The 13124-nt window shown below is 38.9% G+C and overlaps 1 pseudogene; it reads left to right on the forward strand.

Moving 5' to 3' along the window:
• The window catches only part of LOC110301469, a 63141-nt pseudogene extending 50477 nt beyond the window's left edge, over positions 1–12664 (forward strand).
• Positions 12665–13124: the final 460 nt, after the last annotated feature.

The raw sequence follows: 13124 nt of genomic DNA on the forward strand, positions 1-13124 counted from the left end.
TGCCATATCCAGGGATCCACCCCATAATCAGCTTCCAAATGCTGACACCATTACATACACTAGCAAGATTTTGCTGAAAGGACCCAGATATAGCTCTCTCTTGTGAAACTATGCCGGGGCCTAGCAAACACAGAAGTGGATGCTCACAGTCAGCTATTGGATGGATCACAGGGGTCCCAATTGAGGAGCTAGAGAAATTACCCAAGGAGCTAAAGGGATCTGCAACCCTATAGGTGGAACAACATTATGAACTAACCAGTACCCCGGAGCTCTTGACTCTAGCTGCATATGTATCAAACAATGGCCTAGTCGGCCATTACTGGAAAGAGAGGCCCATTGGACACACAAACTTTATATGCCCCAGTACAGGGAAACCCCAGGGCCAAAAAAAATGGGAATGGGTGGGTAGGGAAGTGGGGGGGGAGGGTATGGGGGACTTTTGGGATAGCATTGGAAATGTAATTGAGGAAAGTACGTAATAAAAAATATTAAAAATTTAAAAAATAGCTATTACTATTACAAATAAAGAAAGTGGGCAGGGTAGGGGGAAGGAGCCAGAGAAGCCTCTAAAACCACTGAGAGCTGAAAAGCTGCAGAGGGCAGAAGATCAATCATTTGAGACTAAGAAAAATGCCAGCCTGAACAAAGCTACAGAATCCATAATTGATCTTTTGGGACTTGATGGCCCTGCCAAGATCCAGTGGCCCATGGGAACACAACCACAATGCCATGTCTGAATGGTGACTTGCATATTTTAGTTTCTAATCCCTTGTCTCCACTGTCCTGTCTCCACTTAGGGGACTGACTTGTTAGCAGCAGCTGTTACCCTATCTGTCATAACATGTGAGAATCTGGATCTGTTCACTAAGATCCAAACTAAGTCAGAAGAAATAGGAAAGATGGACACTCCAAAGAATTGATCTTATCTTTCTATGGAACAGGAACCATACAACAACAAAGCATTCCTGGTGTGTTTATGGGATCCACAAATACAGTTTATCTCCCAAGAAACAGCTGCATTTCAAGGCTTTCCTTCCATGGCTAACCAGTTCCTGGAGCTCCCTGACTTACAGGAATTGTGACAGGACGGAGTACAAGCCGAACTATGCCCAAATGGCTAATGGAAATCACCCAAATTAGAGTGATGCTACTTCCTCAGAAGGATGCTGTCTCCCAGGAGGAATGGTGGGACAGATGGATACACCACAGAGTAAGTTTCATCTGCTGCAAGCCCAGCAACCTCAGTAAAACCTCTCAGTGACACATCAGCAGGGTGGCCTGGAAGTTCTTCAGGTCAGGCTCAGCACACAATTGTGACTATGGAAGTCAGGACTGACTCCCTGCATTTCCCATTGCAACTCATCCAGCTCTCCTGTTTATTCCTGAACAAATTTCTTTCCCCCACTCCCCAATTGTTCACATTAAAAATTACCTGCTTGACCATGCTGTTCTCTGCGGGGTAAGACTGATATGGTGGAAGCAGCTTTACTCGTATTTTCCGTGATGTCATAAGCAATATTGAGAAGACCCTGAGTCAACTTGCATAACCAGCTGTACTCTCAAAAATGTAGTGCTAATGTTTGCATAAAGGGAAGTGTTATCACATTAGTAATACCTCCAACAGTTCACCCCTCAACCAGAGAAACAGTCATGCTGTAGAGGGGTACTTTTCAATCAGTTGTTTAATCACATAAACACATCGAGAGTGTGTAACTGACAACTGTTTTCTAGTGTATCAATGTCTTGCACATTATCCCTCTCTTTACTGTGCTGCAGTTACAATGTGCTCAACAGAGAAATGTGGTTAGTGAATGGAAAGATGATACTAAAAAAGTTAATGAATGTTTGAAGAAATTAGATTTTCTATATCTCTTCTTATGTACATAGTGCTAGCATGAAGTCTTTTGTGTGTACAATATGCAGAAAATATCACTGAAAGATATATATATATTGAGAAAGGTTTTCACTGTGTAGCTCTGGCTGTCACAGAACTTGCTTTGCAGACTGATCTAGCCTTTTAACTCACAGATCTACCTGCATCTGCCTCTCGAGTGCTAGGACTAAAGGCATGTGCCACCACTGCCCAGCTGAACCAAAGCTACTTTTAATCCTTTGAAGAAATACATACGTTTATGATAGTAACTTAGATTTTATGGTGACAATTATTGACAAAGTATTATTTCCCAATATTAGATGAATTTTCTTGCCAAGGAAAAGAATCTTTTTACTTATTTCTGTTAAAGTTGTAGCTTTTCTGCAACCTAAATTTCCCTGTTTCATATAAACCTTGGGTTCTAGCTATGATGAATGGGGCATGGACAGTCACACAGGAGCATCGGTTTTTCTGGAATAAACCTCTTGGGTCTACCTTGGGTCAATTTCTGTGCTCTTACATTTTTGTTTTAATTTTTTTTTTTGCAGTTTATACTACTGTCCTGGGCAGAAAATACCCCCTCTCCCCTCTTTTTACCACATGTTGCCAATACAGAAAAGGTACTGTTGTTGTAAGTTGATATATTAGCTACTTTTATCACACTGTACCCACAGTGCTCAACCGATTGTGGGTGATGAGTTTCCAGGGTTTCAGTCATCACAGCAGGGGAGGTAAAGTGGGGCAGCTTAGTTCATTGGTATGGGGGCATGTTGTGGCCACTAATCACATCATAGTGGACCAGAAAGCAGAAACAAAATAGGCTGTAAAGGGCTGTGCAAGCATAAACTTCAAATTTCTGCCCCTAGAAACCCAATTCTAACAACTAGACCCCATCCCGTGTAGGTTCTATAACATCACAAAACAGTGTTGTTCTTTGGGGAACAAACACTTAAAATATGAGTCTATGGGGCACATTTAAAATTTAAAACATACATTAAAAAGAGCTGTGCACACTTACACACACACACTCATACACATTCATATACACATATACACACAAATACACACTCACACACATATACACATATGTACACATACACACAAACATACACATATACACACTCAGAAACACATAGGCACACAGACACACAGACACACACACACACACACACACACACACGCACGCATGCACACTGATGATAATTCAAATAAAGTTGCTCCCTTTTTATCTGCCTGAGCCAGGCCATGGAGACCTTAGCAGAGAATATGACTTAGATTATGTACATATGAGACCTGGGAGTTTATAGGGAATGTTCCAGTTTTAATGTACATTTTGTCAAGAGAAATAGAAGGTAAATTGCAATAAGACTGAGCTTTGTCTGCCTTGAGTGAATAGTAAAAAGGGATGTGACAAATAGGGACAGTGAATAATTTATGTGTCTGTGGATGAATCACATGTTATTTTAAAGATAATGATAATCCATTACTCTCTGTCTTCAGTTAGGACTTTAATATAAAAGAAAATGGTCAAACATAAACCTAACAATAAGGATAAGGTTTCTTTATTGAATATTTGAATAAGTCATAGGAAAAATTATATTATTTTTAATTCAATTTCCTTTACCGTATTCAAAATAGAAAAAGACACTCTCTGAGTTGGAACGTTGAAATCAAATTAAGACAGACCCAAAAACTGTTTGATACTGTTTCTAGATGAGAAAGACAACAAATGATTTGACTAAAATTGTGGTAAGAATTTAACTGTGTTCGAGCACATATAAGGTACCATTGGGATGCTTATTAATGATGCTCTGTCCTCTCCCAGTAAAGTTGTAAAGTTAAATTGATTAGTACAGACAGATTTTATATTGGAAGGTGTAACTATCAGTAATGTAAGAGTGTTTAATAGAACCAGAATACAAGCTTCAAGTGGAGAACAGTCTCCATTTTTGTTAACTGTGCTTGCATTATTATCTGTCAAATAACTCTGGTTTGCTTTAGTTGCTGTGATCTCTGCTTTTCATAAAAGCAATTCTATCCTGAGATCAACAAGTCTCCAAGAAAAGACAAAAAAATGAGCAAATCATCAGGTACTCCAGATATCATTAGAAGGATAAATATTTCATCCATCTCTGGCTTTAAAAAAAAGTGAATTGTACATACAACACAAAATTATCCTTGAAGAGAGATGCAAGAAAGTCTAAAAGGAGCCATTCAGAGCACTCTCAGTGAGAACACTCATTTCATGTCTCCAAGGAAGAAATTTTATTTTCCTGTTTATTGATTTTTGTATTTAGTTGTATTAAAATGAACCCAATTCCAAATGCACCATGCCTTCTGAAATGTCTTTATTTACTTTGGTCATAATATTTCTGCTACTGCCCTCATCATACGGATGGCTTCAGACAAGTTAGGAAAGATAATTACTGCATAACAATACCAGTCAAGATTCTATCACATATCTCAAACACACAGTTTGTACCCAGCGATCTTTATAAAGGCAATTCAAATGTTCCTTCTATCTTCCATGCTGATAGAGTCTGTGGGGATAGATTTTTAGTAATCAGAGGAAGGGAAATTCTGAGAAACATTAATGGGAGGTGTTTGTTTTCTTAATCCCATGGTTAGGTAATAGCAATGACTCATGCAAGGGTTAAATTAAGCTCTGATTAAATGCCCACAGTGAGGAGAGCCATTGCGAAGATTCAGGACCTTTTAATTTGCTTCTGCATACTTCATCTGTACCTACCTAACAGCATTATAACCACCTAATTTGTGTTTCTGTTTTCTCTTCATGCACACTCTTTGTCTTCTACTGTCTCGTGAAATTACCAGAGTCAGAATTTATATCGATTTTTGATATAAATCTCACACCATAGTTTCTTACCCTGTTGAATTGCATACCACAGTTCACAGTAAGTGTTTGCTACCGAATTAAATATACACCTTTGTTTTGGCTGTTTGTCTATATCAGTGGTAATAGTTCCTTGGTTTATGAAAAGATATCAGCTGAATAAAAATGCAAAAGTTAAGTTTAGCAGACATTAATGAAAGTGTATCGATAAGGATTAGCACCATTTAAACTTTATTCTTTCATATATGTGTGAATATATATAATGCATTTTGATTACCTTCACCTTACCATCCTCTCTAATGTCCCCATTATAACTGAGCTCCCTTTTGCCAACATTCCTCATGCTACTTTCATGTCTTTGTGTGTATGTGTGACTCACAGCACATAATTAAGGTTGCTTGCATGAATGTGGGTGGGATTTTTGTTTTAACTTGAGTAAGGACAACTTAACCAGTAGCTACATTGAGAAGCATGACTCTTCCTCCAGCAGCTATCAAAACCATTAAAGCTCAGCAGAAGGGGATGGGGCATTCTGAGCTCTTCTATCATCCATGCTAAAATGATGGTGGACTCCATCTTGTGCAGGTCTGATGCATGTAACCATTATTACTGTGAATGAGCATCATGTCATGTCAAAAAGACAGTATTCCACAGTACTTCTTCCCATCTTCCTGCTCTTACAATCTTTTTACTCCCTCTTCATCAATGTCACTTGAGCCATGGAGGGATGATATTGATATTTAGGGCCGAGCACTCAATTGTCATTAATTATCATCATTTTGACTTGGGAATGAGTTTCTGAACCCTCTGCAGTCCTTCCCAAAAAGAAGAATTTCTGACCAATACAGCGAAGCAGTAATCTATGGGTATGAACATAAATACTTGGAGGACAGTTGGAAGGTGTATCCATAGCAGAATATCAGCAGGGTTTCCCCTGGGGCTTATGATTCTCCAGCCCTGGGGATTTGAGCAGGCTTACATTTCCAGACATGAATTCTCTCCAGTGGAGTGACCTTTAAATCCAGTGACAAGACAGGTGTTAACGCTGACTGTTAAGAATAGTCAGGCAGTTGTTTATTGTCAGAGGATGATGGGGCTACTGCTTAGCATCCTCAAAACTAGTCTAACAAAGGAAAATGATACCTCCGTATTAGAAGTTGTCATATTTTAGAGAAGAAACAATAAAAAATGAGAATTATAGGTGAGAAAAACATTATTGATACCATTAGATTTTAGTTTCTTTGTTTTGTTTTGGTTTTTTTGTTTGTTTGTTTGTTTGTTAAGTTGGAAAGAACCATTATACCATTATTAACAGCAGAATGAAGTTTGTCTAAGAAAACTAGGAAAAAAACTAGAAAAGGCATTTAGATTTCCTCACTGGGCAGTTGGATGTGAAACAGCACAGTACTCTAAAAAAAAAATAACAGATTGGCATAGAAATATGAACTATCTCCTTTAGACAGAAACAAATGAAGCTCATTAGGTTCAACTTTAACCATGTTGAGAAAAAAAATATTAAAACAGCAGGAAATCAAGAATGAAATGCTAACAAACAAAACTGCCAACCAACAGAAAGTTTTGTAACTATTTGAAGAAAACAAGGTTCCTTTCCTAGCCCGTGGCAGAATGGTTCTCAGAGTAACCTGGCCTCCATGTGAGACACAGCCACATAGTGTGCTAATGGGGGGGCTGCTGGGAGTCACAGACAGGTAGTTCATATGCTCTGGACAAGACATTGGTGAAAATGGAGGGGAGACAAACTGAAGAGGAGAGAGTAAATATTTACATGAGAGAAGGGCCCAGGATAGCAACAGGAAGCTGAATCCTAGTGACAATGAGGAGAGCTCTCTGAACTAGGGATTTCTAATATAGGCTTATAATTTGTTTTATGATGTGCAGTTGTAGTGCAACTTTACTAGAATAAACCCTTTATATTTGCTAAGTATGACCTTAGGGTTAAGAATATTGGTAGCTGGGCGTTCAGTTTAAGATGAAGAAATAAATGGTGTAGAAAAATTGAAAAAGGTGTACAGGACATGAAAGGCAAGTCAGAACCTGTTAAGATGGGTATGGAGGGAAGCATGAGCTCCACACTCCTGACTGAGAGAGCTTAGGAGTCTTTCATCTTCTACTTTGATGTATGACAGTTTGAGGAAATTTTATTCAAGAATTCATGAAGAATGTGACCTGTAGCAATAAAGAACTTGGATACCCAAAGACTCTACCGAAGTTCCACAGGAAACACAGGAAAAATATTCATGTACTCATTCTCTGAAAATGTATCTACTGTCTGAAGTACAACTTAGACATGCTGGATGCAATTGCAGACAAATCCATCTAATCCTCCTGCCTCACGGGAACTCTTCTGAACTAATCACATTAATAGGGCAGTTGCAAAACTGAGCAAAAGTAAGGGTAGCTGGTCCATAGATGAGATTCATGAAAATATAATTATCATGAGAATGTTATTATTTGAATAACAGATTTCCTCCAATTACGCTGTATAGACTTTTGAATTGTAGCCATGCCAATTTGTGTTCGTTAGTGTTTCAGTACTGGGAAGAGACACCATGTTCAAGTGAACTCATACAAAAGAAAGCATTTAATTGGGGGTTTGCTTACAGTTTCAGAGGTTTAGTCAATTATCATCATGGCAGGAAAGAGGATGCATGGCACTGGAGAAATAGCTGAGATGACATCCTGATCTGCTAGCCAAGAGAGAGAGTCTGGGCCAGGTGTGGGCTTTGAAACACTGAAGTTCACCACTATTGACACACTTCCTCCAACAAGGCCACATCTCCTAATTCTTTAAAAACAGCACTACTCCCTGATGACTAAGTGTTCAAATTCGTGAGCCTTTGTGCTCATTCTGATTCAAACCATCACACCAACCAATAAAGGTCTTCATTTTCTCAGATTATTTTCATTCTAGTAGAAAAAAGGGGGGTAGAAATGAAAAACAAGGTAAATATGCTCTTGGAACACACAGTGCAAGCCAATTTTCAACCCAGGCAGGCAGTCTGGACTCTGGATGGGTTCACCTGGTCAGATGTGTGCCAGCAATGTTTGTGTATATACATGAAGTGCTAAAATAGAATTTAATATTAGAAAACACAAGATATGAGACACTAAATGTTTATAATAAGTCAAGGGAATAAGGGATTCAAACAGAATAAGGGGGCAGGGGCTACAAGAAAACCATTCACTAACTTCCTATCTGGTGGTAGTTGGTTTTTAAAAAAGAGAGTTTTAAGAAATATGTGTTGCCAGAGCAGACAATACTGGTCCTAGAAGTACGGCATCACTAACTTGACACTCCACTGTCAAATGTGGTGCTCTTCTACAGGACTTATTGTTCAGAGAGGCCTCAAAAATGATATGGACTCTTACCGTTCATCCTGTTAACCCATCAGAACTAGTTGTGTCTGTTACTCTAGACACACCCTATATTTAGATTTGAAATGAACAGAAATCAGTGTAGAACTGGACTGTAAGATGGCTTTCTGCTGACTCATGTGCTCCCATAGTGCCAGATGATGTTTATCTGGCTGCTGTTTTGTAGAGGCAGTGATTGTCTAACCCAATACTGAATTCTTTTAACTAACTATAATGCTGCTCTCCAAGGAAGGTGTGTTGATTGTTGCAATGGTGGTATGACTGCTATAGGGATATCCAAGTACTTTTTAATTGGACCTGGGCTTGCTGTATATCTGGGAATCCATTTCTAGTTCCTAAAACCTGACCCCAAAAAAATCATGACCACAGGTGTCATGGACCCTGGGAAACCATAGCATCAAACTACTTGATAAACATGTATGTCTATATCTACAGGTAAAGGCTATTCTTGCCCTCAATCAGAGAAGCCTCTCCTTCAGTATATGGAGCTAAATGCAAAGACGCACAGCTGTACAAGATGCTGAGAATAAAGGACAGTTGGTGACTCAATCTTAAAGAAGATTTTTATAACATCCTCATAAAGCCAAGGAAATACTGTGGAAGTGGAGATTAAGTAAATATGGGAGCTGAAGGAGAGGAAGAAGGGCTGTGAAATTCGCAGACATGACAACCATGAACTCATAGCAGCTGTATATATTAGCACTAGGTCCAGAGAAGTCTGGCATTCAAACAGCTATAAAGGGACAAGGGACTCATGAGACACTTTCACTGATTGCTAATCTATTGGTAAGCAACAGATTCTGGGCAAAGGAAAGGTGTAGTATACAGCTGCGTGCCCACTGATGAGTCTACCAGGCTCTTATGGTTAATTCCAACCATAGTTAAACTCTGTGACACACTATACAAATCCTAACTAGTAAATATAGGAAGGGAGTTTTAGGAAGAAGTGGTGCCATTAAGAGTGGGGAGAAAATAGAATGAGTGTGTGTGGGGGGATAAGTAGAATATATAGTGTACACGTATTGAATTTGTAAAGAAAAAAAAATGTAGTGAAACAGAAAAAGTAAAAGAAATAATTACAACAATATACTTTGCCCCTAGAAAATGTTAATACTATTTCACCAAATTGTCTGTCTGTGGTTCATACAAAATAAAGGGTTATTATAAGATCTTGCTTTTATAAATTCACTGGGGTCATTATTTAATTATTACAATGTTCCTATAACTTTCTCCAGCTCACAATTTTCTTCTTTGTATTTTTCACATAGTATGATAATAATAGCTAGCATTTATTACGTGTGCGTCAACTGCCTGGTTCCTGGTCACATGATTCTCATTTAGTCTCACCAACAGATCTCTGAGGTCACTATCATTTAATCTGCTTTTTATAGATGAGAAATTTTAGCCTGCAGGGTTTGTTATTCTTCAAGGTTAAATGATTAGCAGAGGGCATTATACAAGGCAAGAATTAAATGACAAACTGAAGTCTCCACAGCAAAGACAGAGAAAGCCTGAGTTCCTTCCTAGGTAGTAAGGAGAAAACGGTAGGCAGTTTATTTGGATTTCTACAGAGTTCAATCATGCCACACAATGAGTCCTTAGAACCAAAAATCTAAAGCTGCCCTTATGGTGATTAAAACTCTTTAGCTCTGAAACAGTGTTTATGTTTATGCTTTCATAATGCCATCTTTCACAAGTACAACCATCATCCAAAGTATCACGGGAAGCAGACCATACCTCAAACCAACAGCAAGCCTCAGCTATTCCATGCAGAGTCTCAGTGAGGAAGTTCGCTTCTGCTGAATAACTCTTAGGTATTACATAAGCAGTTAAAATTTGAGTCTTACAACCTATTCACACATCAATATAGTCTGGGATGATGCAGTCTTTTTAAATACCCATTAGTTTAGTAATTCTTCTATCAGCACTTCTAGACTGCTCATTATTTTGGCTACTCGTTTGTATCCATGAAGGGAGGCTGCCTGTGCCTGTCACTACTGATCCACCCTGTCCTCAAAGATGTAGCTCATACTCACAATTAGCATCAACTTTGCACCTGAGATATAGGCAAGCGGTTGCTGAAATTTTATTTCAATAGATTCAAAGGAAAGTGTAACTATAGAAAAGTTTTCCATAGAGGGCTTCTGGCTTTAGCCTCTATTCAAGTCAAGTTTGACCGTGAGTAACATTTAATCAATAAAACTTCTGGGCCAATGGATGAGTTAACACAGAATTCAAAGCCTTCTTTTCATGAATATTTTTATTCCCTTGACACAAACAGATTCATGGGAAAAACAGAGCCAAGTGTAAGAGGTGATTCGGATACTCATTTCTGTGTTGGCATTTGAAGTTCTGATGGTGGTAACAGTGGAGGGCAGCCACAGGGAAGCTGTTTGTTCAAAGCAACTCAAAGTTTTGTGAGTTTCAACCTCAGAGTTTCAACCATTTTCTTTGTAGAAGAACGAATTCACAAATAAGATCTACTAAGCACAAAAGGAATTTTTAAGATTTAATCAATGAATCCTAATATGACTTCTCTTGTCAATACTAATATCTTTTTATTCACTGATGTCTAGGGCATGACTTTAGGCTCATATCACATTTAACAATTTTCCTTGGAAGTCTTTTCTCTGTCACACTCTAGGGAAATGAAGAGACATTGCCTGTGAAATACATAGTACTGACATCCATGATCCTGTCATCACTCTTCATAAGAATGTTAGGAATAGTAGGGAATGCTGATGCATTATCTAACATCTCCTGGTGGGTACTAGATCCTGCCCCTAAGTCTGAGTCTCATGGTTCTTTGTGAATAGCTCAGTATCACCCACAGACTCATGAGCCCATTCATTGCTTTCTCCAAATCCTTCCTATCCCAAGCTTGCTTTGTTGATTTCTCACAGAAGAGCTGAAAGAATAATTCAGAATCACGACTTTTAGCCAATTACTTAAGCTATCACACCTTTATTTCCATATGCCATGAAGCAAAGTATGTAATGTAGAAATTTATGGAGAATCAAATTAGATTATATTTATAAGCAACATAAAGTACCTTGTGCATTGTAAGTACTCCATAAACAGCTGGTATTTTGTCGTTCTTACCACTACTGACTAAAGAAGACCCTACCCATCACCAACATGTGTTGTTAGAGTATATTATAATAGGACACGGTCCAATTTATACTTTGTTCCTATATTTATCTGATATAAATTACTAGAATTATCTGTAAGTGGGCCAATACCAGATGAGCTAATAATTTTGGAACTCAGCTGACTTTGTTGAGTACAGGTAAGTTATCTCTGGCAGAGGATAGCATTTGCAAATCTTGGTGGGGGAAGGGTGGCTGAAAATTATCTCTCTGATGAGACTTACAGTCTTCATTGTGAAGGACATGGGAATTGCTTCTCGGCTTTTTGGCTAAAATCAAGTGTGAAGGAGATCGGACAGTGTGAGGAAAATGTACAAACCAAACTTCACCCACTATAGGAAGGGATTTAGTATGGCATTTTGGCCAGGTATGTGCTGTTGTTCAGTGTGTATGCTGTAGCCCACTGGGATTAACTTGTTTAATAAAGAAGACAAGGGAATCTAAAACATTATTTAGTACAATGGCAATGAGTCTTTTTTGGTTTTCTCCAAATACAATGAAGCAGTATAATTTGCAACTGCTGGAATATCACATCTTATTAAATCTGCAGTAGTCCATGACTGAGAAGCCTGCAGAAACTGAATCCTGGGACTTACCCCAGGTCAGTCTTCTGTGTTTCAAGGAGTCCAATTCATCCTGAGAAACAATCCACACCACAAGCAATACCGACATGACTTCCTGGGTGCTTCCTTCCATTCACCCATCCTCAGTGACCTAAGATGAAATTGTTCACTTCTCGTGCCACTCCATAGGCAAGGAAGCAGGCAGTGAGAAGATGAGAAATTTCAGAAAATTTATAAAGCAAAATCTGGACTTGCACCTAGGCAGTCTGGTCCCCTTCATGTTAGTGGCACCTCTGCAAATCCATCCAACCAACCACTACTGGTACTCTTGGCACTCATTCCCAACCAGGTTGGATTCTGTTCATCCTGAATTCTGCATTCTCCTTTCTGCCTGGCATGTCGACACCCTGAGGGAGAAAACATAGACCACAGATCTACTCACACCCTGGCCCAGCAGCATGTTAGCAGTGCCTGGGCACCACTGTCAAAGAAAAGACCGGAAACCACAGTAGACTCCAGACTTTGCTGTGACTTCATTCTGGTTGCATGCCTGCAGCATCTAAGCACCCGGGGCCGAGAGGCAGACTTTGATATGACAGTTGAAGATAGGAAGTTGTCCAAAAATGGCTTCCATGTTTCCAGTATGTGCTATTGGCCCGTGGTAGGCACTGTTCATGATCTCATCTCTGTAAATGTTCATGCTGCTCATACTGAAGGGGGTTTAGACTCCTGTGAAAAGGAGAGGAGAGCAGTTGGGGGCGAGGGGAGGTCAATCAAAGTGCACTGGAACAGAACCCTTGAAACACTTGTCTGCTGGGCTTTTAACTGATTCTGTCCATTGTAGTCCCATCCTATTTTGGAATCAGAAACCACAAGGAAGTAAAGCCTCGACACTGTAAGAAGTCATACTTGTTACATGTCACCCTAGGATGGGACCTTACCTTTCCCTATTCATCTTCAGACGTTTGAACTATGGCGATATGCACAATAAAATACTGCATCATTGACTGACCTCGGTTCCTGGTTTTTGATGGTTTGTGTGACACAGTTTCACTAATCAAAGGACAAATGTGTTGGGGTTTTTTGTCTTTGTCTTTTTTGTTTTGTTTTGTTTGGTTATTTTTTGGTTATTTTTCCCCCAGAATGAATGTTGTTCCTTTTCTACATAAAAATGTTTACTTAAAAATAAAAATTTGAGTTTTAAATTCAGTTTAATTTTTCCCATCTGGTTGGATTCCATGTTTAGCATAGCTTCTATATTTCCAAAATCCATGTTATAAAGGGAATTA

This window comes from Mus caroli, chromosome 9 (genome assembly GCF_900094665.2).
Source record: "Mus caroli chromosome 9, CAROLI_EIJ_v1.1, whole genome shotgun sequence".
NCBI classification, from domain to species: domain Eukaryota; kingdom Metazoa; phylum Chordata; class Mammalia; order Rodentia; family Muridae; genus Mus; species Mus caroli.